Genomic DNA, 27,648 nt, shown 5'->3' with positions numbered 1-27,648 from the left:
GTGGTTGTCAACGAAGGACATCCCCCTGCAAGTACAGTCTCCAAAATTGATGGACAGGTTCATCGGCCCCTTCCGTATCCTCAAAGTCCTCAGCCCTGCCGCGGTGAAGCTCCAGCTCCCAGCTTCACTGCGGATCCACCCGGTCTTCCATGTTTCCAGGATCAAACCTCACCACACCTCACCCCTCTGTGCTCCCGGTCCGGCGCCGCCTCCTGCCCGGATCATTGACGGGGAGCCGGCTTGGACAGTGCGCCGGCTCCTGGACGTCCGTCAAATGGGCCGGGGGTTCCAATATCTGGTGGACTGGGAAGGATATGGACCCGAAGAACGCTCCTGGGTGAAGAGGAGCTTCATCCTGGATCCGGCCCTCCTGGCCGACTTCTACCGCCGACACCCCGACAAACCTGGTCGGGCGCCAGGAGGCGCCCGTTGAGGGGGGGGGGGTCCTGTTGTGTGGGCCGCCAGAAGAGGAGGTACTGCTGGCCCACCACCAGAGGGCGCCCTGCCTGAAGTGCGGGCTTCAGGCAAGAGAGGGCGCTGCCGCCACGGACACAGCCGGGAGTGACAGCTGTTACTCATTACTTCCTGACAGCTGTCACTCATTCTTCATCACCTCACTCCATAAAACCCAGACGTCATCTCCACCTCATCGCCGAGATATCGTACTTCATTGAAGGTAATATCCTCAGCCGTTTTGTGTTACAATATATCTGTATATTGTGAGTGTTTGCAGGAGTACCGGTTCCTCTATCTGTGGAAGCTGAGTGAGTGCAGGACGGCACTCTTTTCCCCTGAGGAATCACTGCGGTACTCATCACATATTGAGTGAGAGGTGGAGGTGGCATTCCCACCGCTGTTGTTACTGGGTGTACACACACCCACACTTGACTGTCTTTGTTCTCGCCAGCAGTACCAGATCCGACAGTCGGAGACGGTGATCACCTGGGAATTCGGGACTTGGCGGCTCCAGTATTCACCAGGTTCGGTGGTGGCAGAAATCGTGTGGTTCCGGCCCTTCTCAGGACAGACGTCTTCTATCCTTGAGCCTGCCCACACGTCACCTTTGTAATTTGACTGTAATCATATTCTGAGATTGTCTGTATATTCGTTGTGCACATTTCACAACATTAAATTGTTACTTTTTGGCTCATCTATTGGCCGTTCATTTGCGCCCCCTGTTGTGGGTCCGTGTCACTACACTTTCACAACAGAAAAATTAAGATAAAGCAAAATAAAAGAAAGAACCAACGAAGCAGCAGATCGAAGATCGAAAAACTGCTTCATTGGTTCAAGGTTCAAAGTAAATCCGCCCTGCAGCAATGGTTAATTATTCAGACCTACTGTAGGGTCTGTAATCAATGTAGAGAAATGATCGTTTTCCTGACAAACACCCCAAAAACAATGCCCACTCTGAAGGACTGATAAGAGAATTGTTAAGCAAAAGGCTACTGATGTCCATGGATTGAATAATTTCTTACCCGCAATCCTAACAGTAACACTTCTTTATATATATATATATATATATATATATATATATATATATATATATATATATATATATATATATATATATAACTCACATTTAAGACTCACAATTATCTTAGTTAAACACCTAAATACATATTTTGGTTGAACTCACCTCCATAACAGTGCAATGTTACAAACAAGTTGCTTGTTGCTTGTCCAATCCACCACCTGCAAATGCTTGTTTACACTGACAACAAAATCTCAGTCTCCCCAGTGAGAACATGATTATGCACGAGATTTGACACTGTAAAGGTGTCTATGGCATATAGATAAATGTAGAAATTATTTTTATAATTTAGCAAGGAAACAAGTTTGGATTGTTCATTTGAATTTATTTAACTCTCTCTCTCTCTCTCTCTCACACACACACACACACACACACACACACACACACACACACACACACACACACACACACACACACACACACACACACACACACACATTCTGGTGAAAGCCTATAGTGAAGAGACCCATCCAATATGGTGGCGATGCTGGATTACGTTGCAGCAAGTTATGAGGTGTCTACATAGTATATAATGTCTATGCTTAAGACTGAGTTAGGCAGGCCTTCATTGCCAGGACCTTCCATCACATCGAATGAAAGCAGCTGGCTGTATTCCACCCCCTCATGTCCTAGTCCTCCAGTACCGTGGTTCCTCATTGACTCATTCTGACCATCATGCGCATTTCATGCACATTTATCTGTTTCCTTGTACATTCATCTGGTTCACTGCGGAAATAAATTCCTACATAACCCATCACTGTAAAGAGTACCAAGATCCAGAAGGACACTCAGAGGGGACTCTATTGCTGCTCCTATTTTATGGGACCGCTTGCCCTTGTCTGTGAGAGAGGCCCCTTCACTGCCTAATTTTAGAGTTTATTTAAAAACCTATTTTTTTTTTTCCTCTTTGGCTTTCGGCCACAGCGAGACTTCGTTTTTAAATTGTACTTCTTATTTATTTATTTAAATGTGTTTTAATGGATATTTTAGTGTGCAGCACTAGAACATCCACTGTGTTAGCAGTATGGTACGGTCCAATCAGTCAGTTCTTTGGTCAACCATCAATCAATCAACTTGTTTCTTATATAGCGCCAAATCACAACAAACAGTTGCCCCAAGGCGCTCCACATTGCAAGGAAAGGCCATACAACAATCATGAAAAACCCCAACGGTCAAAATGACCCCCTATGAGCAAGCACTTGGCCACAGTGGGAAGGAAAAACTCCCTTTTAACAGGAAGAAACCTCCAGCAGAACCAGGCTCAGGGAGGGGCAGTCTTCTGCTGAGACTGGTTGGGGCTGAGGGAAAGAACCAGGAAAAAGAGATCGATCACTAATGATTAAATGCAGAGTGATGCATACGGAGCAAAAAGAGAAAGAAACAGTGCATCATGGGAACCCCCCCACAGTCTACGTCTAAAGCAACATAACCAAGGGATGGTCCAGGGTCACCCGATCCAGCCCTAACTATAAGCCTTAGCGAAAAGGAAAGTTTTAAGCCTAATCTTAAAAGTAGAGAGGGTGTCTGTCTCCCTGATCTGAATTGGGAGCTGGTTCCACAGGAGAGGAGCCTGAAAGCTGAAGGCTCTGCCTCCCATTCTACTCTTACAAACCCTAGGAACTACAAGTAAGCCCGCAGTCTGAGAGCGAAGCGCTCTAATGGGGTAATATGGTACTACGAGGTCCCTAAGATAAGATGGGACCTGATTATTCAAAACCTTATAAGTAAGAAGAAGAATTTTAAATTCTATTCTAGCATTAACAGGAAGCCAATGAAGGGAGGCCAACACGGGTGAGATATGCTCTCTCCTGCTAGTCCCCGTCAGTACTCTAGCTGCAGCATTCTGAACCAACTGAAGGCTTTTTAGGGAACTTTTAGGACAACCTGATAATAATGAATTACAATAGTCCAGCCTAGAGGAAATAAATGCATGAATTAGTTTTTCAGCATCACTCTGAGACAAGACCTTTCTGATTTTAGAGATATTGCGTAAATGCAAAAAGGCCGTCCTACATATTTGTTTAATATGCGCTTTGAATGACATATCCTGATCAAAAATAACTCCAAGATTTCTCACAGTATTACCAGAGATCAGGGAAATGCCATCCAGAGTAACGATCTGGTTAGACACCATGCTTCTAAGATTTGTGGGGCCAAGTACAATAACTTCAGTTTTATCTGAGTTTAAAAGCAAGAAATTAGAGGTCATCCATGTCTTTATGTCTGTAAGACAATCCTGCAGTTTAGCTAATTGGTGTGTATCCTCTGGCTTCATGGATAGATAAAGCTGGGTATCATCTGCGTAACAATGAAAATTTAAGCAATACCGTCTAATAATACTGCCCAAGGGAAGCATGTATAAAGTGAATAAAATTGGTCCTAGCACAGAACCTTGTGGAACTCCATAATTAACTTTAGTCTGTGAAGAAGATTCCCCATTTACATGAACAAACTGTAATCTATTAGACAAATATGATTCAAACCACCGCAGCGCAATGCCTTTAATACCTATGACATGCTCTAATCTCTGTAATAAAATTTTATGGTCAACAGTATCAAAAGCAGCACTGAGGTCCAACAGAACAAGCACAGAGATAAGTCCACTGTCCGAAGCCATAAGATCATTTGTAACCTTCACTAATGCTGTTTCTGTACTATGATGAATTCTAAAACCTGACTGAAACTCTTCAAATAGACCATTCCTCTGCAGGTGATCAGTTAGCTGTTTTACAACTACCCTCTCAAGAATCTTTGAGAGAAAAGGAAGGTTGGAGATTGGCCTATAATTAGCTAAGATAGCTGGGTCAAGTGATGGCTTTTTAAGTAATGGTTTAATTACTGCCACCTTAAAGGCCTGTGGTACATAACCAACTAACAAAGATAGATTGATCATATTTGAGATTGAAGCATTAAATAATGGTAGGACTTCCTTGAGCAGCCTGGCAGGAATGGGGTCTAATAAGCATGTTGATGGTTTGGATGAAGTAACTAATGAAAATAACTCAGACAGAACAATCGGAGAGAAAGAGTCTAACCAAATACCGGCATCACTGAAAGCAGCCAAAGATAACGATACATCTTTGGGATGGTTATGAGTAATTTTTTCTCTAATAGTCAAAATTTTGTTAGTAAAGAAAGTCATGAAGTCATTACTAGTTAAAGTTAATGGAATACTCAGCTCAATAGAGCTCTGACTCTTTGTCAGCCTGGCTACAGTGCTGAAAAGAAACCTGGGGTTGTTCTTATTTTCTTCAATTAGTGATGAGTAGAAAGATGTCCTAGCTTCACGAAGGGCTTTCTTATAGAGCAACAAACTCTTTTTCCAGGCTAAGTGAAGATCTTCTAAATTAGTGAGACGCCATTTCCTCTCCAACTTACGGGTTATCTGCTTTAAGCTACGAGTTTGTGAGTTATACCACGGAGTCAGACACTTCTGATTTAAAGCTCTCTTTTTCAGAGGAGCTACAGCATCCAAAGTTGTCTTCAATAAGGATGTAAAACTATTGACAAGATACTCTAACTCCCTTACAGAGTTTAGGTAGCTACTCTGCTCTGTGTTGGTATATGACATTAGAGAACATAAAGAAGGAATCATATCCTTAAACCTAGTTACAGCGCTTTCTGAAAGACTTCTAGTGTAATGAAACTTATTCCCCACTGCAGGGTAGTCCATCAGGGTAAATGTAAATGTTATTAAAAAATGATCAGACAAAAGGGAGTTTTCAGGGAATACTGTTAAGTCTTCTATTTACATACCATAAGTCAGAACAAGATCTAAAATATGATTAAAGTGGTGGGTGGACTCATTTACTTTTTGAGCAAAGCCGATAGAGTCTAATAATAGATTAAATGCAGTGTTGAGGCTGTCATTCTCAGCATCTGTGTGGATGTTAAAATCGCCCACTATAATTATCTTATCTGAGCTAAGCACTAAGTCAGACAAAAGGTCTGAAAATTCACAGAGAAACTCACAGTAACGACCAGGTGGACGATAGATAATAACAAATAAAACTGGTTTTTGGGACTTCCAATTTGGATGGACAAGACTAAGAGACAAGCTTTCAAATGAATTAAAGCTCTGTCTAGGTTTTTGATTAATTAATAAGCTGGAATGGAAGATTGCTGCTAATCCTCCGCCCCGGCCCGTGCTACGAGCATTCTGACAGTTAGTGTGACTCGGGGGTGTTGACTCATTTAAACTAACATATTCATCCTGCTGTAACCAAGTTTCTGTTAGGCAGAATAAATCAATACGTTGATCAATTATTATATCATTTACCAACAGGGACTTAGAAGAAAGAGACCTAATGTTTAAAAGACCACATTTAACTGTTTTAGTCTGTGGTGCAATTGAAGGTGCTATATTATTTTTTCTTTTTGAATTTTTATGCTTAAATAGATTTTTGCTAGTTATTGGTCTGGGAGCAGGCACCGTCTCTACGGGGATGGGGTAATGAGGGGATGGCAGGGGGAGAGAAGCTGCAGAGAGGTGTATAAGACCACAGCTCTGCCTCCTGGTCCCAACCCTGGATAGTCACAGTTTGGAGGATCCCAAAAAATTGGCCAGATTTCTAGAAATGAGAGCTGCTCCCTCTAAAGTGGGATGGATGCCGTCTCTCCTAACAAGACCAGGTTTTCCCCAGAAGCTTTGCCAATTATCAATGAAGCCCACCTCATTTTTTGGACACCACTCAGACAGCCAGCAATTCAAGGAGAACATGCAGCTAAACATGTCACTCCCGGTCTGATTGGGGAGGGGCCCAGAGAAAACAACAGAGTCCGACATTGTTTTTGCAAAGTTACACACCGATTCAATGTTAATTTTAGTGACCTCCGACTGGCGTAACCGAGTGTCATTACTGCCGACGTGAATTACAATCTTACCAAATTTACGCTTAGCCTTAGCCAGCAATTTCAAATGTCCTTCGATGTCGCCTGCTCTGGCCCCCGGAAGACAATTGACAATGGTTGCTGGTGTCGCTAACTTCACATTTCTCAAAACAGAGTCGCCAATAACCAGAGTTTGATCCTCGGCGAGTGTATCGTCGAGTGGGGAAAAACGGTTAGAGATGTGAACGGGTTGGCGGTGTACACGGGGCTTCTGTTTAGGGCTACGCTTCCTCCTCACAGTCACCCAGTCAGCCTGCTTTCCCGACTGCACGGGGTCTGCCAGGGGGGAACTAACGGCGGCTAAGCTACCTTGGTCCGCACCGACTACAGGGGCCTGGCTAGCTGTAGAATTTTCCACGGTGCGGAGCCGAGCCTCCAATTCGCCCAGCCTGGCCTCCAAAGCTACGAATAAGCTGCACTTACTACAAGTACCGTTACTGCTAAAAGAGGCCGAGGAATAACTAAACATTTCACACCCAGAGCAGAAAAGTACGGGAGAGACAGGAGAAGCCGCCATGCTAAAACGGCTAAGAGCTAGTAGCTACGCTAAGCTAGCGGATTCCCAAACAGGGAATCCGACACTAGACAGGCTGTGGAGCAGCACAGGTAACGCACGACAACAGTGCTAAAACAAAATAAAATCCACTAGACAGGCTGTGGAGCAGCACAGGTAACGCACGACAACAGTGCTAAAAAATAAAATAAAAATCCACTGAACAGGCTGTGGAGCAGCACAGGTAACACACGACAACAGTGCTAAAAAATAAAATAAAATAAAAATAAAAATCCACTGGACAGGCTGTGGAGCAGCACAGGTAACGCACGACAACAGTGCTAAAAAAAAAAATAAATAAAAATCCACTGGACAGGCTGTGGAGCAGCACAGGTAACACACGACAACAGTGCTAAAAAATAAAATTAAAATCCACTGAACAGGCTGTAGAGCAGCACAGGTAACGCACGACAACAGTGCTAAAAAATAAAATAAAAATCCACTAGACAGGCTGTGGAGCAGCACAGGTAACACACGACAACAGTGCTAAAAAATAAAATAAAAATCCACTAGACAGGCTGTGGAGCAGCACAGGTAACACACGACAACAGTGCTAAAAAATAAAATAAAAATCCACTAGACAGGCTGTGGAGCAGCACAGGTAACACACGACAACAGTGCTAAAAAATAAAATAAAAATCCACTAGACAGGCTGTGGAGCAGCACAGGTAACACACGACAACAGTGCTAAAAATAAAATAAAAATCCACTGAACAGGCTGTAGAGCAGCACAGGTAACGCACGACAACAGTGCTAAAAATAAAATAAAAATCCACTAGACAGGCTGTGGAGCAGCACAGGTAACACACGACAACAGTGCTAAAAAATAAAATAAAAATCCACTAGACAGGCTGTGGAGCAGCACAGGTAACACACGACAACAGTGCTAAAAAATAAAATAAAAATCCACTAGACAGGCTGTGGAGCAGCACAGGTAACACACGACAACAGTGCTAAAAAATAAAATAAAAATCCACTAGACAGGCTGTGGAGCAGCACAGGTAACACACGACAACAGTGCTAAAAATAAAATAAAAATCCACTGAACAGGCTGTGGAGCAGCACAGGTAACACACGACAACAGTGCTAAAATAAAATAAAAATCCACTGAACAGGCTGTGGAGCAGCACAGGTAACACACAACAGCGCTAAAATAAAATAAAAATCCACTGAACAGGCTGTAGAGCAGCACAGGTAACACACAACAGCGCTAAAATAAAATAAAAATCCACTGAACAGGCTGTGGAGCAGCACAGGTAACACACAACAGCGCTAAAATAAAATAAAAATCCACTGAACAGGCTGTAGAGCAGCACAGGTAACACACAACAGCGCTAAAATAAAATAAAAATCCACTGAACAGGCTGTAGAGCAGCACAGGTAACACACGACAACAGTGCTAAAATAAAATAAAAATCCACTGAACAGGCTGTGGAGCAGCACAGGTAACGCACGACAACAGTGCTAAAATAAAATAAAAATCCACTGAACAGGCTGTGGAGCAGCACAGGTAACACACAACAGCGCTAAAATAAAATAAAAATCCACTGAACAGGCTGTAGAGCAGCACAGGTAACGCACGACAACAGTGCTAAAATAAAATAAAAATCCACTGAACAGGCTGTGGAGCAGCACAGGTAACACACAACAGTGCTAAAATAAAATAAAAATCCACTGAACAGGCTGTGGAGCAGCACAGGTAACACACGACAACAGTGCTAAAATAAAATAAAAATCCACTGAACAGGCTGTGGAGCAGCACAGGTAACGCACGACAACAGTGCTAAAATAAAATAAAAATCCACTGAACAGGCTGTGGAGCAGCACAGGTAACACACGACAACAGTGCTAAAAATAAAATAAAAATCCACTGAACAGGCTGTGGAGCAGCACAGGTAACACACGACAACAGTGCTAAAAATAAAATAAAAATCCACTGAACAGGCTGTGGAGCAGCACAGGTAACGCACGACAACAGTGCTAAAATAAAATAAAAATCCACTGAACAGGCTGTGGAGCAGCACAGGTAACACACGACAACAGTGCTAAAATAAAATAAAAATCCACTGAACAGGCTGTGGAGCAGCACAGGTAACACACGACAACAGTGCTAAAATAAAATAAAAATCCACTGAACAGGCTGTGGAGCAGCACAGGTAACACACGACAACAGTGCTAAAATAAAATAAAAATCCACTGAACAGGCTGTGGAGCAGCACAGGTAACGCACGACAACAGTGCTAAAATAAAATAAAAATCCACTGAACAGGCTGTGGAGCAGCACAGGTAACACACGACAACAGTGCTAAAATAAATAAAAATCCACTGAACAGGCTGTGGAGCAGCACAGGTAACGCACGACAACAGTGCTAAAATAAAATAAAAATCCACTGAACAGGCTGTGGAGCAGCACAGGTAACACACGACAACAGTGCTAAAATAAAATAAAAATCCACTGAACAGGCTGTGGAGCAGCACAGGTAACGCACGACAACAGTGCTAAAATAAAATAAAAATCCACTGAACAGGCTGTGGAGCAGCACAGGTAACACACGACAACAGTGCTAAAATAAAATAAAAATCCACTGAACAGGCTGTGGAGCAGCACAGGTAACGCACGACAACAGTGCTAAAATAAAATAAAAATCCACTGAACAGGCTGTGGAGCAGCACAGGTAACACACAACAGTGCTAAAATAAAATAAAAATCCACTGAACAGGCTGTAGAGCAGCACAGGTAACACACAACAGTGCTAAAATAAAATAAAAATCCACTGAACAGGCTGTAGGAGCAGCACAGGTAACACACGACAACAGTGCTAAAATAAAATAAAAATCCACTGAACAGGCTGTGGAGCAGCACAGGTAACACACAACAACAGTGCTAAAATAAAATAAAAATCCACTGAACAGGCTGTGGAGCAGCACAGGTAACACACGACAACAGTGCTAAAATAAAATAAAAATCCACTGAACAGGCTGTGGAGCAGCACAGGTAACACACACAACAGTGCTAAAAATAAAATAAAAATCCACTGAACAGGCTGTGGAGCAGCACAGGTAACACACGACAACAGTGCTAAAAATAAAATAAAAATCCACTGAACAGGCTGTGGAGCAGCACAGGTAACACACAACAACAGTGCTAAAAATAAAATAAAAATCCACTGAACAGGCTGTGGAGCAGCACAGGTAACACACAACAACAGTGCTAAAAATAAAATAAAAATCCACTGAACAGGCTGTGGAGCAGCACAGGTAACACACGACAACAGTGCTAAAAATAAAATAAAAATCCACTGAACAGGCTGTGGAGCAGCACAGGTAACACACGACAACAGTGCTAAAAATAAAATAAAAATCCACTGAACAGGCTGTGGAGCAGCACAGGTAACACACGACAACAGTGCTAAAAATAAAATAAAAATCCACTGAACAGGCTGTGGAGCAGCACAGGTAACACACGACAACAGTGCTAAAATAAAATAAAAATCCACTGAACAGGCTGTGGAGCAGCACAGGTAACACACGACAACAGTGCTAAAATAAAATAAAAATCCACTGAACAGGCTGTGGAGCAGCACAGGTAACACACAACAACAGTGCTAAAAATAAAATAAAAATCCACTGAACAGGCTGTGGAGCAGCACAGGTAACACACAACAACAGTGCTAAAATAAAATAAAAATCCACTGAACAGGCTGTGGAGCAGCACAGGTAACACACGACAACAGTGCTAAAATAAAATAAAAATCCACTGAACAGGCTGTGGAGCAGCACAGGTAACACACGACAACAGTGCTAAAATAAAATAAAAATCCACTGAACAGGCTGTGGAGCAGCACAGGTAACACACGACAACAGTGCTAAAAATAAAATAAAAATCCACTGAACAGGCTGTGGAGCAGCACAGGTAACACACAACAACAGTGCTAAAAATAAAATAAAAATCCACTGAACAGGCTGTGGAGCAGCACAGGTAACACACAACAACAGTGCTAAAAATAAAATAAAAATCCACTGAACAGGCTGTGGAGCAGCACAGGTAACACACAACAACAGTGCTAAAAATAAAATAAAATCCACTGAACAGGCTGTGGAGCAGCACAGGTAACACACACAACAGTGCTAAAAATAAAATAAAAATCCACTGAACAGGCTGTGGAGCAGCACAGGTAACACACAACAACAGTGCTAAAAATAAAATAAAAATCCACTGAACAGGCTGTGGAGCAGCACAGGTAACACACAACAACAGTGCTAAAAATAAAATAAAAATCCACTGAACAGGCTGTGGAGCAGCACGACAACAGTGCTAAAAAATAAAATAAAAATAAAAACGAAAGCGTTAGCAAGCTAGTTAGCTTGCCAACGCTGATGAAGGTTAGCTGATAAAAGTGCTCCGTCGCGATATATATATATATATATATATCACTTAGGCTTAACATTCTCTTTCCAGGACAGCCCAGTCCAGTCAGCACTGTATGCTGGTAGTCTGGCAATGATGAAGCATGAAAGTCACTGCATTTGTTATCTCATCTTCTGAAGGATTCATCATAGGATCATCAATGACCCAGCAAGAACTTTCGTCCCCTTTCATTGTGACCCTCCAAGCTGGCCCAGGCTTCCACTGAGCTGCCGAGCTCAGTGACAATCACAGAAAGGACCCTGTATGCTAGTGAACTTTCTCTCTCATCTAATCTTGCTCTTGAACTGTCTCTCTATTACCCTTCCCCTCTCAGTCTGTTTTCATTCCTCCATTTATCTACGTTTCCTGGAAGATAACTGCCCAGCCTAAAAGAACAAGTTACAGGTTGCCCTGTGTGGAAGTTGCCTGGTTAGAAAGATAAATCAGACAAGTGGTGCTGCACACAGTTATCCCAGCATTAAAAATAAATAAATAAATATCTCTCACTTCTTGCACACTGCTAGTCTTCAGCCAGTGGCCAAACTTTTCAATGATCTTTTACAAGTGAGCCTGCATGTTCGTTGTGCAGCTCATTACTCAATGTTCAGGTGGCCATGTCATGATTTGGTAACATTTAACATTTAACATTTTAAGATTGAGGGAGTGCCAAGATGGCACCGTTGTGTCTGGCTGCTCATCTGCTGCTCTCCACTCTGTTTGTTATTTTATTGTTTTTAATTTATGCTGTTTGTGAGTCAGAGGCACTGCGGGTGTATGATCGCCAAACTCTGCTGGATCTCCAGCCCCCAGTTCTTGGTGCGGTGTGGTTATCAGTGGGTGGACAGAACTTTCCGCCCCCATTTTTTATTGGAGGTGCCGGCTTTTCTGTGCCGTGCTCCTGCGCTGCCTTTCAGCCGAAAGCGCAGTCGTCGCCATGGGAGACGAAGTGGCCGACTGGTGAAGCTCTGTTTGGCCTGCTGTTTGGCTTCCAGATGAGCTGTGCACAGAATTCTGGCAGGATCTGTGCTGCCCTGGCACCTTGTGGATCCGGTTAGAGCCTGTGTGGTGCTGCTGGTCGGCTCTGAGGACTGTTGGCCCGGACGTCCACGTCTTCGCCGGATTGATGTGCGCCAGTGGCGTTTGCAGAACCTGGGCTTGCTTCGCCGGGTTCCAAACAGTCAGACTGTCATCCCCATTGAGGTCCTTACCCTGGGTCTCCTGAACATCAGATCACTGTCCTCAAAATCATTGTTTATTAATGATTTAATCATGGATCATCATTTAGATATGATTGTCTTATGTGAAACCTGGCTGAGTCCTGTCCACCAGCGTACACATTTAGTCACGTGTGTCCTGTTATGAAGCAGGGCGGGGGTGTGGCTTTTATTTACAAATCTAGGTTTTCTTTATTAGCTGTTGGGGATCACAAATATAATTCCTTTGAGCATCTGACTCTCCGTTATGCCCATGAGGGTCGTCAGGGTCATAAAACTGGAGCTCAGCTATGTTATTTTGTCACTGTTTATAGGCCCCCTGGCCCATATTCTGACTTCTTAGATGAATTTGGTGTGTTCATCTCTAGTTTGTCAACTAGTGCAGATAACATTTTGATTATTGGTGACTTTAACATTCATATAAATAAGCCCTCTGATCCCCTTAGCAAATAATTTATGCAAATTGTGGATGCTTTAGGATTCCAGCAATGCACTCAGGACCCAACACACATTAGTGGAAATACCCTGGAGCTGGTTCTTGCACGTGGGTTTGCTGTCACAAATATTGACATTTTGCTTCACACATCTATAGTCTCTGACCATTCACTTATCAGGTTTTCTTTTACGCTGCCGCGTTTAGTGGAAGAACAACCTTGTCTACAACTGCAGCGTCATATTAAACCCTCAACTATGACTGAACTTGAGGCCAGACTACCTGATATTTTAGCTTTGAATCTGGAGAATGCTAAATCAGTGGACAGCCTCGAGGATAGTCTAAATTTAACGCTTAAAACTACACTTGGTAAGAATGCGCCTCCTCTTTTAAGGTCACGCCCTCCTAAGGCACAGTCACCTTGGTTCAATGATTATTTGCATGACCTCAGGCAGAAGGCTAGAGGTTTGGAACGGAAATGGCGTTATTCCAAATTAAAGGTGTTCCGCCTTGTGTGTCGGGATGCTATTTTAGATTATAAGCATGCACTACTGGCCACGAAGCGGACCTATTACTCTGATTTGATCAGTAACAACAAACATAACTCAAAGTTTTTGTTTGACACGGTCGCATTTCTTATTCACGGGCAGCCACCTGTTAGTCATTCTCCCTTTTCAGCACAGGATTTCTTGGATTATTTTGAGAAGAAAATAGAAGCTATTAGGCTGAGCATATCTCAGCATGCCTCGGCCCAGCCATTAAAACCTGCTATGGAGGTGGGCGCTACCATTGAGGTGTTACCTCGATTGACAGAATTTAATAGTATTTCATTGGGCGTGCTGACGAAACTTGTAGTATCTACAAAAAGCACAACCTGTTTATTTGATCCCATACCAACAAAATTGTTTAAGGACCTGTGGCCCACTCTTGGGCTGATTGTGCTGGAAATTATTAATCTGTCATTAACCTCTGGATCTGTTCTGAAATGTTTTAAATCAGCAGTGATTAAACCATTACTTAAGAAATCTAATCTTGACCCTAGTGTATTGAAAAATTACAGGCCGATATCAAATCTATCATTCTGTTCCAAAATTTTAGAAAAGGTGGTTTCACGACAGCTTATAAACCACCTCACTGAGAAAGATCTTTTTGAGCCACTGCAGTCTGCTTTTAGGAAATATCACTCCACAGAGACAGCACTCACTAAAGTAGTGAATGATCTTCTGCGAGCATTGGATTCAGACACCACTACGGTTTTGGTGTTGTTAGATCTCAGTGCTGCGTTTGATACTGTGAATCATCATATTTTGCTCAATAGGTTGGAGAATTTTTTTGGGATTACTGAAAGTGCCCTTGCCTGGTTGACATCATATCTGTCCAGTCGTTCTCAATGTGTCTTGTATAATGGCACTACCTCTGACCTTGCTGACATGAGATTTGGGGTTCCACGGGGATCTGTTTTAGGCCCCTTGCTTTTCTCCCTGTTTGTGGCACCCCTTGGGCGTATACTGTGGAGTTTTGGGATTGCCTTTCATTGTTATGCTGATGATACTCAGTTGTACATGCCGATAACTGCAGAAAATCTCACTCCCATAAAATCCCTGGAGGACTGTCTTCTATCAGTGAGAAGTTGGATGTCTAGTAACGTCCTACTTTTAAACTTTGATAAGACTAAAATGATGGTTCTTGGTCCAGCGAGACATCGGCATCAGTTTAACCAGCTGGCGCTCAGCCTGGGTTCGTGTGTCATGCATCGTATGGACAAAATGAGGAACCTTTAGGTAATTTTTGATCCCACATTGTCTTTTGACCTCCACATCAAGGATGTTACTAGGACTGCTTTTTTCCAATCTGAGAAATATAGCGAGGATCCGCCCCATCCTCTCCATGGCTTATGCTGAGACCCTGATTCATGCTTTGTTTCTTCTAGACTAGATTATTGTAATGTTCTATTTTCAGGGTTACCACAGTCCAGCATTAGGGTGTCTTCAGCTAGTTAAGAACGCTGCTGCCAGACTTCTGACACGTACCAGAAGGTCTGAACATATCACACCCATTTTGGCATCTTTGCACTGGCTCCCTGTCTCTGTGAGAGCAGATTTTAAGGTTTTGCTATTGACTTATAAGGTTGTTCATGGACTGGCACCATCTTATCTGGGTGATCTGGTGGAACTCTATGTGCCAGCCCGGGCTTTGCGGTCGCAGGATGCGGGACTTCTCTGTGTTCCCAGGGTGAAGAAGAAGTCAGCAGGTCAAAGAGCCTTTTCATATCGTGCACCCACCCTGTAGAACAGTCTTTCTGTGACTGTGAGGCAGTCTGACTCCGTGGACATTTTTAAGTCAAGACTCAAAACCTATTTTTATTCTCTTTCTTATGGATAGTTTTTATTTTTATTTGTTTTATTCTTTTACTTCTGTTTTTATTTATGTATTTGAATTTTTTTTATTCATTTTTAATTATTTATTCAATTTTATGTTGACTTGTTTTATGTAAGGCTTTTGCTGTTATTTGGCGCATTATAAGCTAATTAAATTAAATTAAATTAAGTAAATGTTGAAGTAACTACTTGTAAAACATTTACAACTATTCTAGTTTATTAGCTACTCATTCCTAAGAACATAAATAGATGGCTTAATAATGATTAATAACAAAATATGTAATGTTGTTATAAAACATTTATAAATTAATTTTTTAATTCTCTATAAACCATTTAAGAAACGTTGATCATTAATAGTCCATCATTTACAAACGTAAAATCAGACACTATTCATTAGTGATAAAATTACTTTACAAATCATATTTTTATTGTCTTTATATTTTTCCTCAATTTACTAAGCATTTATAAACCATGTGTGTTGTGTGTGTTGAATGTACTGTATAAGGATGTGTTTTAAGCTATGGGGTGTTTAAATTTCCTTTTGGATCATTAAAGTATCTATCTATCTATCTCTACCATTAGTTGATGCTCGATGTATCAGTTATAACATTTGTAAAGATTCCATTAACTACTTATCCTTATGCTATGTTTACACATAACGACGACAAGTCACGAATGCCACGAAGTACACATTCTTGGCCGCTGATCACGAATGTGATGATTCGGGGCAGAGGTGTCAGGTGTCCTCAGGAACTGCTGCAACCTGTTACCACGTGTTACGATTAATGGCACGTGTTGCCGGAGAATTATCAGGAACCATTATGCACGGTCAAGAATAGTGTTCCGCGTTGTTATGCGCTATCGCGCGCTATTGTGCGCTATTGCGCGTAACAGCGCATCGTTAAGTTCTGTCACGTTGTGAATGAGGTGAATTTTCTACACACACACACCCATATTCATCCAACCGAATTCAGATCACTTCAGTTTTTCAGAAGAACTTTGTGACTGCATGCGTAGTTGGGCTCTGTGCCATGGAGTGGCGCAGAGAGGAGGAGGAGGACAGAGCCAGATGTGTGGCTTCATGCGGCTGTCATCTGGTGCATTTTCCCAAACATCAGGCGCATGCAGCAGGTGGAACACCTGCAGGAGCGCGCTGAAGAGCACTGAAATTTGACTTTTAGCTGACTTGGTGTCAGCAATCAAATTGAATGCGGTACAGCTCAACTAAAGTGATGGATAAATTTGCATTATAACTCATTTGTAGATGCTATTTATATGTGTTATGCAGAGTCACCAACAGTTGACCAATTCACTTTTATATATCCATTCATAAACACTTATCAACGCATATTTTGTTTTAAGGAATTGGCACAGTGGTATTAGATGAGGAGTGCGGGTTTATTCGCAAAATGTTAAAGTGTTCGGTTAGGAGGTGGTGTCGATTTGTGAGTAATTTTTTTGCCATTAGTTGCTAACCATTAGCTAGGTCTCCATTAGCTGCTAAGCGAAAGCAGCTAATTTGCTAACTGGGATTAAAAAACTAACGAGGTTTTACATCCTATATAAATTCACACTGATCATGCAGGTAGCTTCTCAGATGGAAACAAAGTGTCTGCTCGATGATTTTCAACCTTAGAATATGTTAAGCAGTTTGATTTGGTACGACAATGGTGACCCAATGCAGGTTTAGCCTAGCTTTCACTAACACTTACGTGCATAGCCGATTAACCATCATTTTCGATGTAGTGTCTGCTGGAAGTGTGTGTGAGAATGCCAGTGATTAAGCAACATTAGTCCATATGGTCCAAAAAATGGTTAAAACCTTTTTTTTTAATCTTTGCCCCTTGGACGTTCATCAACAATGAGACCAGAAACAGGAAGCATCGTAGGACATCTTCCCCGCCATTTTCATTTGTTGAACAATTGTGTGAGCTGCTGCCATCTGTTGGTGATATCGTATCATTTGCACTTGATGTTGCAGCCATTTGTCAGTGAGGTAAATAAAATCACATCTTATTTGGTTTGAAAAAATAGGTTTATATTCCTTGAAACTATTGGGTGCTAAAATTAAGAAATGTAATTAATAAACCATAAATAAACAAACGAATGGGTGCTAAAAATTAAAATTAAGAAATTTAATAAAATAAAATAAAAATATGTACTAATAAATAAATAAAATAATAATAATAAAAATAAAAAAGATGGAACTGAGAAAAAGATCAATATGAGGACCTCCTTAACCAGAGGCACAGTATTTGAGGGAGCTAAAAAGGAAAAGAGGAAAAAATTAGAGAGCAGGTAGCAGCTAAAAGAACAGAAGAGGAATGTGATGAACAAATAACAGGTGCAGAGAGAAGTCGTTAGTGTGGGATTCTTAAATGGTTCATAGAGAATTAAAAAATCATTTATAAATGTTTTATAAAGACATTACATATGTTGTTACAAATAATTATTAAGCCATCTATTTATGTTCTTACCAATGAGTAGCTAATAAGAAAAGAATGCATAATAATTTGTGAGGAAAAAAGTTAAAGACAATAAAAATAAGATTTGTAAAGTATTTGTAAAGTAAGATGGGGAAAGAGACTTGAGCTTTGTACATTATTAACAAATTATACATAAAGTATTGAGGATTAAGGATAAGTAGTTAATGGAATCTTTACAAATGTTATAACTAATACATCGAGCATCAACTAATGGTTTATAAACGCTTAGCAAATGCTTAATAATTTGTGAGGAAAAATGTGAAGACAATAAAAATATGATTTGTAAAGTATTTTTATCACTAATGAATTGTGTCTGATTTTACATTTGTAAATGGTATACTATTAATGATCAACTTTTCCTGAATGGTTTCTATAGAATTAAAAAAAAAATTATAAATGTTTTATAAAACATTACATATTTTGTTAATAATTATTAAGACATCTATTTATGTTCTTACCAATGAGTGGCTAATAAAAAATAATGCTTTGTAAATGTTTTACAAGTAGTTACTTAAGCATTTACTTACACTTCATAAATTGTTTACTAATGCTTTATAGTGTGCAGTTAATATAAAGTGTTACCCATGATTTTTTCTTGTCCTCCTTCTAAGCCCAAGGTTCACATCATGCTGCTAAGGAGGGTGAAATCTATTACTTTTAGTCTTTGGTGTTGGCTCTTTACCAGTGGCATATGCCAGTGACTGTTTTCTAGACTGATACCCCATCACACATAGCCAGAAGTGGCCTCGAGCATGATGCACATGTTCAAAACCCTCTGCGCTCTGTTGAGATGGGACACCTATCCGACGGCAGTCCATGTGAGGACCATCACAGCCACAGAAGCTGGCTTTTGAACTTGTTGTTTCTGGATGTTGTTGATGTATGGCTTTCACTTTGCATGGTAGAGTTTTAACTTGCACTTGTAGATGTAGCAACAAACTGTGTTAACTGACAATGGTTTTCTGAAGTGTTCCTGAGTCCACGCGGTAAAATCCTTTATATAATGATGTCAGTTTTTAATGTAGTGCTGCCTGAAAGATCGAAGGTCATAGGCATTCAATGTTGGTTTTCAGCCTTGCTGCTTAGGTGTAGAAAGTTCTCCAGATTCTCTGAATTTTCTGATTATATTATGGACTATAGATGATGGAATCCCTAAATTACTTGCAATTGAACGTTGAGAAACATTGTTCTTAAACTGTTGGACTTTTTTTCCATGCAGTTGTTCACAAAGTGTTGATCCTCGCCCCATCTTTGCTTGTGAACGGCTGAGCCTTTTGGAGATGTTCTGTTGTGTGGGCCGCTGAAGAGGAGGTACTGCTGGCCCACCACCACCAGATGGCGCCCTGCTTGGAGTGCGGGCTCCAAGCACGAGAGGGTGTCGGAGCCGCTGGAAGTGACAGCTGTCACCTATCAACACCAGCTGTCACTCATCACCACCACTACAAAGGCCGGACTGCAACTCCACCTCCTCGCCGAGAAATCTTCTACCATACAGGTAATTTCTCTGCTGAACCTTATTCGAGTATTAGTCTGATCTCTTTTGCAGCCATTTTCCTGGGACGGATTCCCTGTCTGCTGAGTTGGCGTTTGGTGTGGACTGCGATGGCTTCGCCTCCCACCCCACCCAGATAAGTGGTTGTCTCAGGAGCTGTCTGAGTGTGTTATCGGAGGTGGAGGTTCTCCCTCCTAACTGTATACAGACTGTGGGATTACTGAGTGTGCGAACTCACACTCATCCAAGAACTGTTTCTGTTCTCTGCCGGCAGTACCAGGTCTGACTGCTGAAGACAGTGGCCACCTGGGGCACAGGGCTTGGCGGCTCCGGTGTTCTTCAGATCTGTTGGTGGTGGAAGCTGTGTGGGATCTGGCTCTTCTCGCACCAGACGTCTCCTATCTTCGAGCCTGCCACACGTCACCTTGTCTCAGATTGATATTCCGCAATATTTGTATTTGTCTGTACTACGTTGTGCACATTCACAACATTAAATTGTTATTTTTTGGCTATTCCATTGTCCCTTCATTAACGCCCCCTGCTGTGGGTCCGTGTCACGACACCTTCCCAACATGTTCCTTTTATACCCAATCATGAGTGCCCTCAGTTCCCAAACACTTATTGAGTGTTGTTAGAAGGAAAGGTGATGTAACACAGTGGTAAACATACCACTGTACTAGCGTTTTTGAAACGTGTTGCAGGCATCCACTTCAAAATGAGCAAATATTTGCACAAAAACAAAAACGTTTATCAGTTTAACATTAAATATCTTGTCTTTGTGGTGTATTCCATTGAATATAGGTTAAAGAGGATTTGCAAATCATTATATTCTGTTTTTATTTACATTTTACACAACATCCCAACTTCACTGGAATTGGGATCGTACATTAAGACATCCAGAAACTGTTTTATTTGTTGTTGTTGTCATATACCGGGATGGGAATGGTGAACCCGGAGATGACTGAACAGGCTCAGTCTTTATGCACACTCTTTCTGACTGATGTTACACATAGTTACAGCAGGAAGCATCAGGATCTTGCACTCACTCTCTCTCTGCCTCTTTCTCCTCAGTGTTGTTCATCCACATTTTTTTCTGAAGGATTTCATTATGGAGTGGATCACTTCAATCATTGTATTGTGTTTTTATTTACAATTTTCACAACATCCCAACTGGTGTGTTGGGATTGTCTTGGATGAGACGTCTCTTCAACATTGCGTTGAGTTCTAGGACAGTGCCTAAGGAGTGGCAAACTGGGGTGGTGGTCCCCATATTTACAAAGGGGGACCAGAGAGTGTGTGCCAATTACAGGGGCATCACAATACTCAGCCTCCCTGGTAAAGTCGACTCCAGGGTGCTGGAAAGGAGGGTTCGGCCGATCGTCAAACCTCTGATTGAAGAGGAACAATCAAATCAAATCAAATTAAATCAAATCAATTTTATTTATATAGCACTAAATCACAACAAACAGTTGCCCCAAGGCGCTTTATATTGCAAGGCAAAGCCATACAATAATTACGGAAAAACCCCAACGGACAAAACGACCCCCTGTGAGCAAGCACTTGACGACAGTGGGAAGGAAAAACTTCCTTTTAACAAGAAGAAACCTCCAGCAGAACCAGGCTCAGGGAGGGGCAGTCTTCTGCTGGGACTGGTTGGGGCTGAGGGAGAGAACCAGGAAAAAGACATGCTGTGGAGGGGAGCAGAGATCGATCACTAATGATTAAATGCAGAGTGGTGCATACAGAGCAAAAAGAGAAAGAAACAGTGCATCATGGGAACCCCCCAGCAGTCTAAGTCTATAGCAGCATAACTAAGGGATGGTTCAGGGTCACCTGATCCAGCCCTAACTATAAGCTTTAGCAAAAAGGAAAGTTTTAAGCCTAATCTTAAAAGTAGAGAGGGTGTCTGTCTCCCTGATCTGAACTGGGAGCTGGTTCCACAGGAGAGGAGCCTGAAAGCTGAAGGCTCTGCCTTCCATTCTACTCTTACAAACCCTAGGAACTACAAGTAAGCCTGCAGTCTGAGAGCGAAGCGCTCTATTGGGGTGATATGGTACTATGAGGTCCCTAAGATAAGATGGGACCTGATTATTCAAAACCTTATAAGTAAGAAGAAGAATTTTAAATTCTATTCTAGAATTAACAGGAAGCCAATGAAGAGAAGCCAATATGGGTGAAATATGCTCTCTCCTTCTAGTCCCTGTCAGTACTCTAGCTGCAGCATTTTGAATTAACTGAAGGCTTTTCAGGGAACTTTTAGGACAACCTGATAATAATGAATTACAGTAGTTCAGCCTAGAGGAAATAAATGCATGAATTAGTTTTTCAGCATCACTCTGAGACAAGACCTTTCTAATTTTAGAGATATTGCGCAAATGCAAAAAAGCAGTCCTACATATTTGTTTAATATGCGCATTGAATGACATATCCTGATCAAAAATGACTCCAAGATTTCTCACAGTATTACTAGAGGTCAGGGTAATGCCATCCAGAGACACCATGTTTCTAAGATTTGTGGAGCCAAGTACAATAACTTCAGTTTTATCTGAGTTTAAAAGCAGGAAATTAGAGGTCATCCATGTTTATATGTCTGTAAGACAATCCTGCAGTTTAGCTAATTGGTGTGTGTCCTCTGGCTTCATGGATAGATAAAGCTGGGTATCATCTGCGTAACAGTGAAAATTTAAGCAATGCTGTCTAATAATACTGCCTAAGGGAAGCATGTATAAAGTGAATAAAATTGGTCCTAGCACAGAACCTTGTGGAACTCCATAATTAACCTTAGTCTGTGAAGAAGATTCCCCATTTACATGAATAAATTGTAATCTATTAGATAAATATGATTCAAACCACTGCAGCGCAGTGCCTTTAATACCTATAGCATGCTCTAATCTCTGTAATAAAATTTTATGGTCAACAGTATCAAAAGCAGCACTAAGGTCTAACAGAACAAGTACAGAGATGAGTCCACTGTCTGAGACCATAAGAAGATCATTTGTAACCTTCACTAATGCTGTTTCTGTACTATGATGAATTCTAAACCCTGACTGAAACTCTTCAAATAGACCCTTCCTCTGCAGATGATCAGTTAGCTGTTTTACAACTACCCTTTCAAGAATTTTTGAGAGAAAAGGAAGGTTGGAGATTGGCCTATAATTAGCTAAGATAGCTGGGTCAAGTGATGGCTTTTTAAGTAATGGTTTAATTACTGCCACCTTAAAAGCCTGTGGTACATAGCCACCTAATAAAGATAGATTGATCATATTTAAGACCGAAGCATTAATTAATGGTAGGGCTTCCTTGAGCAGCCTGGTAGGAATGGGGTCTAATAGACATGTTGATGGTTTGGATGAAGTAACTAATGAAAATAACTCAGAACAATCGGAGAGAAAGAGTCTAACCAAAATACCGGCATCACTGAAAGCAGCCAAAGATAACGATACGTCTTTGGGATGGTTATGAGTATTTCTTTCTCTAATAGTTAAAATTTTATTAGCAAAGAAAGTCATGAAGTCATTACTAGTTAAAGTTAAAGGAATACTCGGCTCAATAGAGCTCTGACTCTTTGTCAGCCTGGCTACAGTGCTGAAAAGAAACCTGGGGTTGTTCTTATTTTCTTCAATTAGTGATGAGTAGTAAGATGTCCTAGCTTTACGGAGGGCTTTTTTATAGAGCAACAGACTCTTTTTCCAGGCTAACTGAAGATCTTCTAAATTAGTGAGACACCATTTCCTCTCCAACTTACGGGTTATCTGCTTTAAGCTGCGAGTTTGTGAGTTATACCACGGAGTCAGGCACTTCTGATTTAAAGCTCTCTTTTTCAGAGGAGCTACAGCATCCAAAGTTGTCTTCAATGAGGATGTAAAACAATTGACGAGATACTCTATCTCACTTACAGAGTTTAGGTAGCTACTCTGCACTGTGTTGGTATATGGCATTAGGGAACATAAAGAAGGAATCATATCCTTAAACCTAGTTACAGCGCTTTCTGTAAGACTTCTAGTGTAATGAAACTTATTCCCCACTGCTGGTTAGTCCATCAGAGTAAATTCAATGTTATTAAGAAATGATCAGACAGAAGGGAGTTTTCAGGGAATACTGTTAAGTCTTCAATTTCCATACCATAAGTCAGAACAAGATCTAAGATATGATTAAAGTGGTGGGTGGACTCATTTACATTTTGAGCAAAGCCAGTTGAGTCTAATAATAGATTAAATGCAGTGTTGAGGCTGTCATTCTCAGCATCTGTGTGGATGTTAAAATCACCCACTATAATTATCTTATCTGAGCTAAGCACTAAGTCAGACAAAAGTTCTGAAAATTCACAGAGAAACTCACAGTAACGACCAGGAGGACGATAGATAACAACAAAACTGGTTTTTGGGACTTCCAATTTGGATGGACAAGACTAAGAGTCAAGCTTTCAAATGAATTAAAGTTCTGTCTGGGTTTTTGATTAATTAATAAGCTGGAATGGAAGATTGCTGCTAATCCTCCCCCTCGGCCTGTGCTATGAGCATTCTGACAGTTAGTGTGACTCGGGGGTATTGACTCATTTAAACTAACATATTCATCCTTCTGTAACCAGGTTTGTGTAAGGCAGAATAAATCAATATGTTGATCAATTATTATATCATTTACTAACAGGGACTTAGAAGAGAGAGACCTAATGTTTAATAGACCACATTTAACTGTTTTAGTCTGTGGTGCAGTTGAAGGTGCTATATTATTTTTTCTTTTTGAATTTTTATGCTTAAATAGATTTTTGCTGGTTATTGGTGGTCTGGGAGCAGGCACCGTCTCTACGGGGATGGGGTAATGAGGGGATGGCAGGGGGAGAGAAGCTGCAGAGAGGTGTGTAAGACTACAACTCTGCTTCCTGGTCCCAACCCTGGATAGTCACGGTTTGGAGGATTTAAGAAAATTGGCCAGATTTCTAGAAATGAGAGCTGCTCCATCCAAAGTGGGATGGATGCCGTCTCTCCTAACAAGACCAGGTTTTCCCCAGAAGCTTTGCCAATTATCTATGAAGCCCACCTCATTTTTTGGACACCACTCAGACAGCCAGCAATTCAAGGAGAACATGCGGCTAAACATGTCACTCCCGGTCCGATTGGGGAGGGGCCCAGAGAAAACTACAGAGTCTGACGTTGTTTGCAAAGTTACACACCGATTCAATGTTAATTTTAGTGACCTTCGATTGGCGTAACCGGGTGTCATTACTGCCGACGTGAATTACAATCTTACCAAATTTACGCTTAGCCTTAGCCAGCAGTTTCAAATTTCCTTCAGTGTCGCCTGCTCTGGCCCCCGGAAGACAATTGACTATGGTTGCTGGTGTCACTAACTTCACATTTCTCAAAACAGAGTCGCCAATAACCAGAGTTTGAGCCTCGGTGGGTGTGTCGTCGAGTGGGAAAAAACGGTTAGAAATGTGAACGGGTTGGCGGTGTACACGGGGCTTCTGTTTAGGGCTATGCTTCCTCCTCACAGTCACCCAGTCGGCCTGCTTTCCCGGCTGCTTGGGATCTGCCAGAGGGAAACTAACGGCGGCTAAGCTACCTTGGTCCGCACCGACTACAGGGGCCTGGCTAGCTGTAGAATTTTCCACGGTGCGGAGCCGAGTCTCCAATTCGCTCAGCCTGGCCTCCAAAGCTACGAATAAGCTACACTTATTACAAGTACCATTACTGCTAAAGGAGGCCGAGGAATAACTAAACATTTCACACCCAGAGCAGAAAAGTGCCAGAGAGACAGGAGAAGCCGCCATGCTAAACCGGCTAAGAGCTATTAGCTGCGCTAAGCTAGCGGATTCCTAAAAACACACAAAGTGAATAATGTGTCAATAATTTAGAGGTGATTCAGCAGAGGGAGTGCTTTAGTTAAGGCACGTGAAGATTACACTGTGAAATGAATCGTTATCTAGGTAACTAGGTCAATCTAACTGCGCAGATTAAACAGCTAACAGATACAGCAAAACACCGCTGTGCTCCGGAACAGGAAGTGATACAATACCGCAGTGAGAGTCAACCATGGTTGGTAATCAGCCATCTTGACTGCATTCATACTGAATGAAAGTCAGTAGAAGCAAGACTGAGTACATGTGTGTGAATGAGAGGGAGCCCAGTGGAATAGTGCAGTTACAAGGAGTAGAAGTGGTGAAAGTAGATGAGTTTAAATATTTGGGGTCAACTGTTCAAAGTAGGAGAGTGTGGTAGAGAGGTGAAGAAGAGAGTGCAGGCAGGGTGGAGTGGGTGGAGAAAGGTGGCAGGAGTGATTTGTGACTGAAGAATATCAGCAAGAGTGAAGGGGAAAGTTTACAAAACAGTAGTGAGACCAGCTATGTTGTATGGTTTAGAGATAGTGGCACTAACAAAAAGACAGGAGGCAGAGCTGGAGGTGGCAGAGATTCTCTTTGGGAGTGACAAGAATGGACAAGATTAGGAATGAACATATCAGAGGGACAGCTCAGGTGGGACGGTTTGGAGACAAAGTCAGAGAGGCGAGATTGAGATGGTTTGGACATGTGCAAAGGAGGGACCCAGGGTATATAGGGAGAAGGATGCTGAGGATGGAGCCACCAGGCAGGAGGAGAAGAGGGAGACCAAAGAGGAGGTTCATAGATGTGCTGAGAGAGGACATGCAGGTGGTTGGTGTGACAGAGGAAGATACAGAGGACAGGGTGAGATGGAAACGATTGATCTGCTGTGGCGACCCCTAACGGGAACAGCCGAAAGACAAAGAAGAAGAAGTAATGACAAAGTTTTACATTTTTTATATTTGCATATTTATAATTGAGAAATTAATTATAGTTACCCCTTTGGAAGCGATGATTTTCAAGGACGAGTCCCATATATTTCCTTGAAAATCATTGCTTCAATGGGGTAACTATAATTTATTTCTCAATTTGAACGAGAATGGAGGCCAGTAACAACTTCTAAAAACAATGCATATTTATAATCTCATGTGTCATGAGTTCAAGTGTTCAAACAACATGATCTTGCCATGGTAGGGAGGCAAGTGGGGAGCTGTAGTAGTCTGCCAATTAGTCTCTCAGCAGTTTTCCTTCCCTTGTGGCATGTTGGCCAACCATCTGTTTGGCCTCGGCCATTTGCACATCATCCCTCCATGCACCAGGGATAACATTGCCATACTCATGCTCAGTGTCAATATTAATGTCCTGTAGTCCAGGTCAGTTCTTTCGTAACCAATTATGAAGTGTGAGGCAGCCTAGCACAACATGAATTGCCTTGTCAGGCTCCATCTGGAGGGTGGTGAGTAGGTGTTGGGTATTTTCTCCTCCAAACATTTTTAAACCTTTAACAAGACAAACAGAGTCAAGAAACACCAGTGAGACAGAAAGTCAAATATTACGCGCGGAGTGCGGCCAGGCTGTACACCAAGGCTACACTAAAGTCTGGCCTGCTTTTCCGCTCTTTTTATTAAGAGACGCCCTCATCACATAAACAAGAAACTTGTCCTAAGGGTGGGGGTAATGACGCAAGACAAGTTTCTTCCCATAACATAAACGCATACGTCAAGTGCAGCTGTAAGGAAGAACACTTCAGGTCAGCACATCTCGTTCGTCTGTTGCATGTTTTGCATCCGCCCGGAACACTAAGCATCACAATCAATCAAAATTCAACCTTCAGTTCTTTTACTCCCAGTCGTTAGCGGCTACGAAAACAAAGTTATGTTATAACAATAAGTACATCCAGTCCTTCATTCCCAGTTCAGATTGACCCCAGAGTGCTAAAACAAAATTGAATTCTCAGGATTGCATTAAGACAGGTGCAAAACAGCACATCTCCGTTCTCATGAGAAAGAAGACAAAGCTAAAACAAGGTTGAATAACACGTACGTTCTCAGGGTGAAGTGCAAAACAGCACAACACCGTTCTCATGAGAAAGAAGACAAAGCTACAAATGTTTAACAGTGATAACATATATATATATATATATATAAAATCCTTAACATTTCCCACCTGTTTATCACCTGTTAAACGTATAGCAGGCATCACCCAGCTTAGTTAGTTAGTTTATTAACTTAGTTTATTCTGTCCACGTTTTTATTAATTGAACACCACCAACAGATGGAAGATTTGAATCCAGCTGCTATTTGATCAACCAGTTTATACTCGTCAGGCACTCCTCTGGGGACTCCTATTGCGTCAATATATGTTGGATTTCCTACTCCTTTCCAATCTCTTTTTACTCTATGTCTGCTATGCCTTTCTGCCAATCCTCAGGATAAGGGCTGC

Source organism: Thalassophryne amazonica, chromosome 11 (genome assembly GCF_902500255.1).
Source record: "Thalassophryne amazonica chromosome 11, fThaAma1.1, whole genome shotgun sequence".
Taxonomy (NCBI): domain Eukaryota; kingdom Metazoa; phylum Chordata; class Actinopteri; order Batrachoidiformes; family Batrachoididae; genus Thalassophryne; species Thalassophryne amazonica.
Note: the sequence above shows the minus strand (reverse complement) of the source record.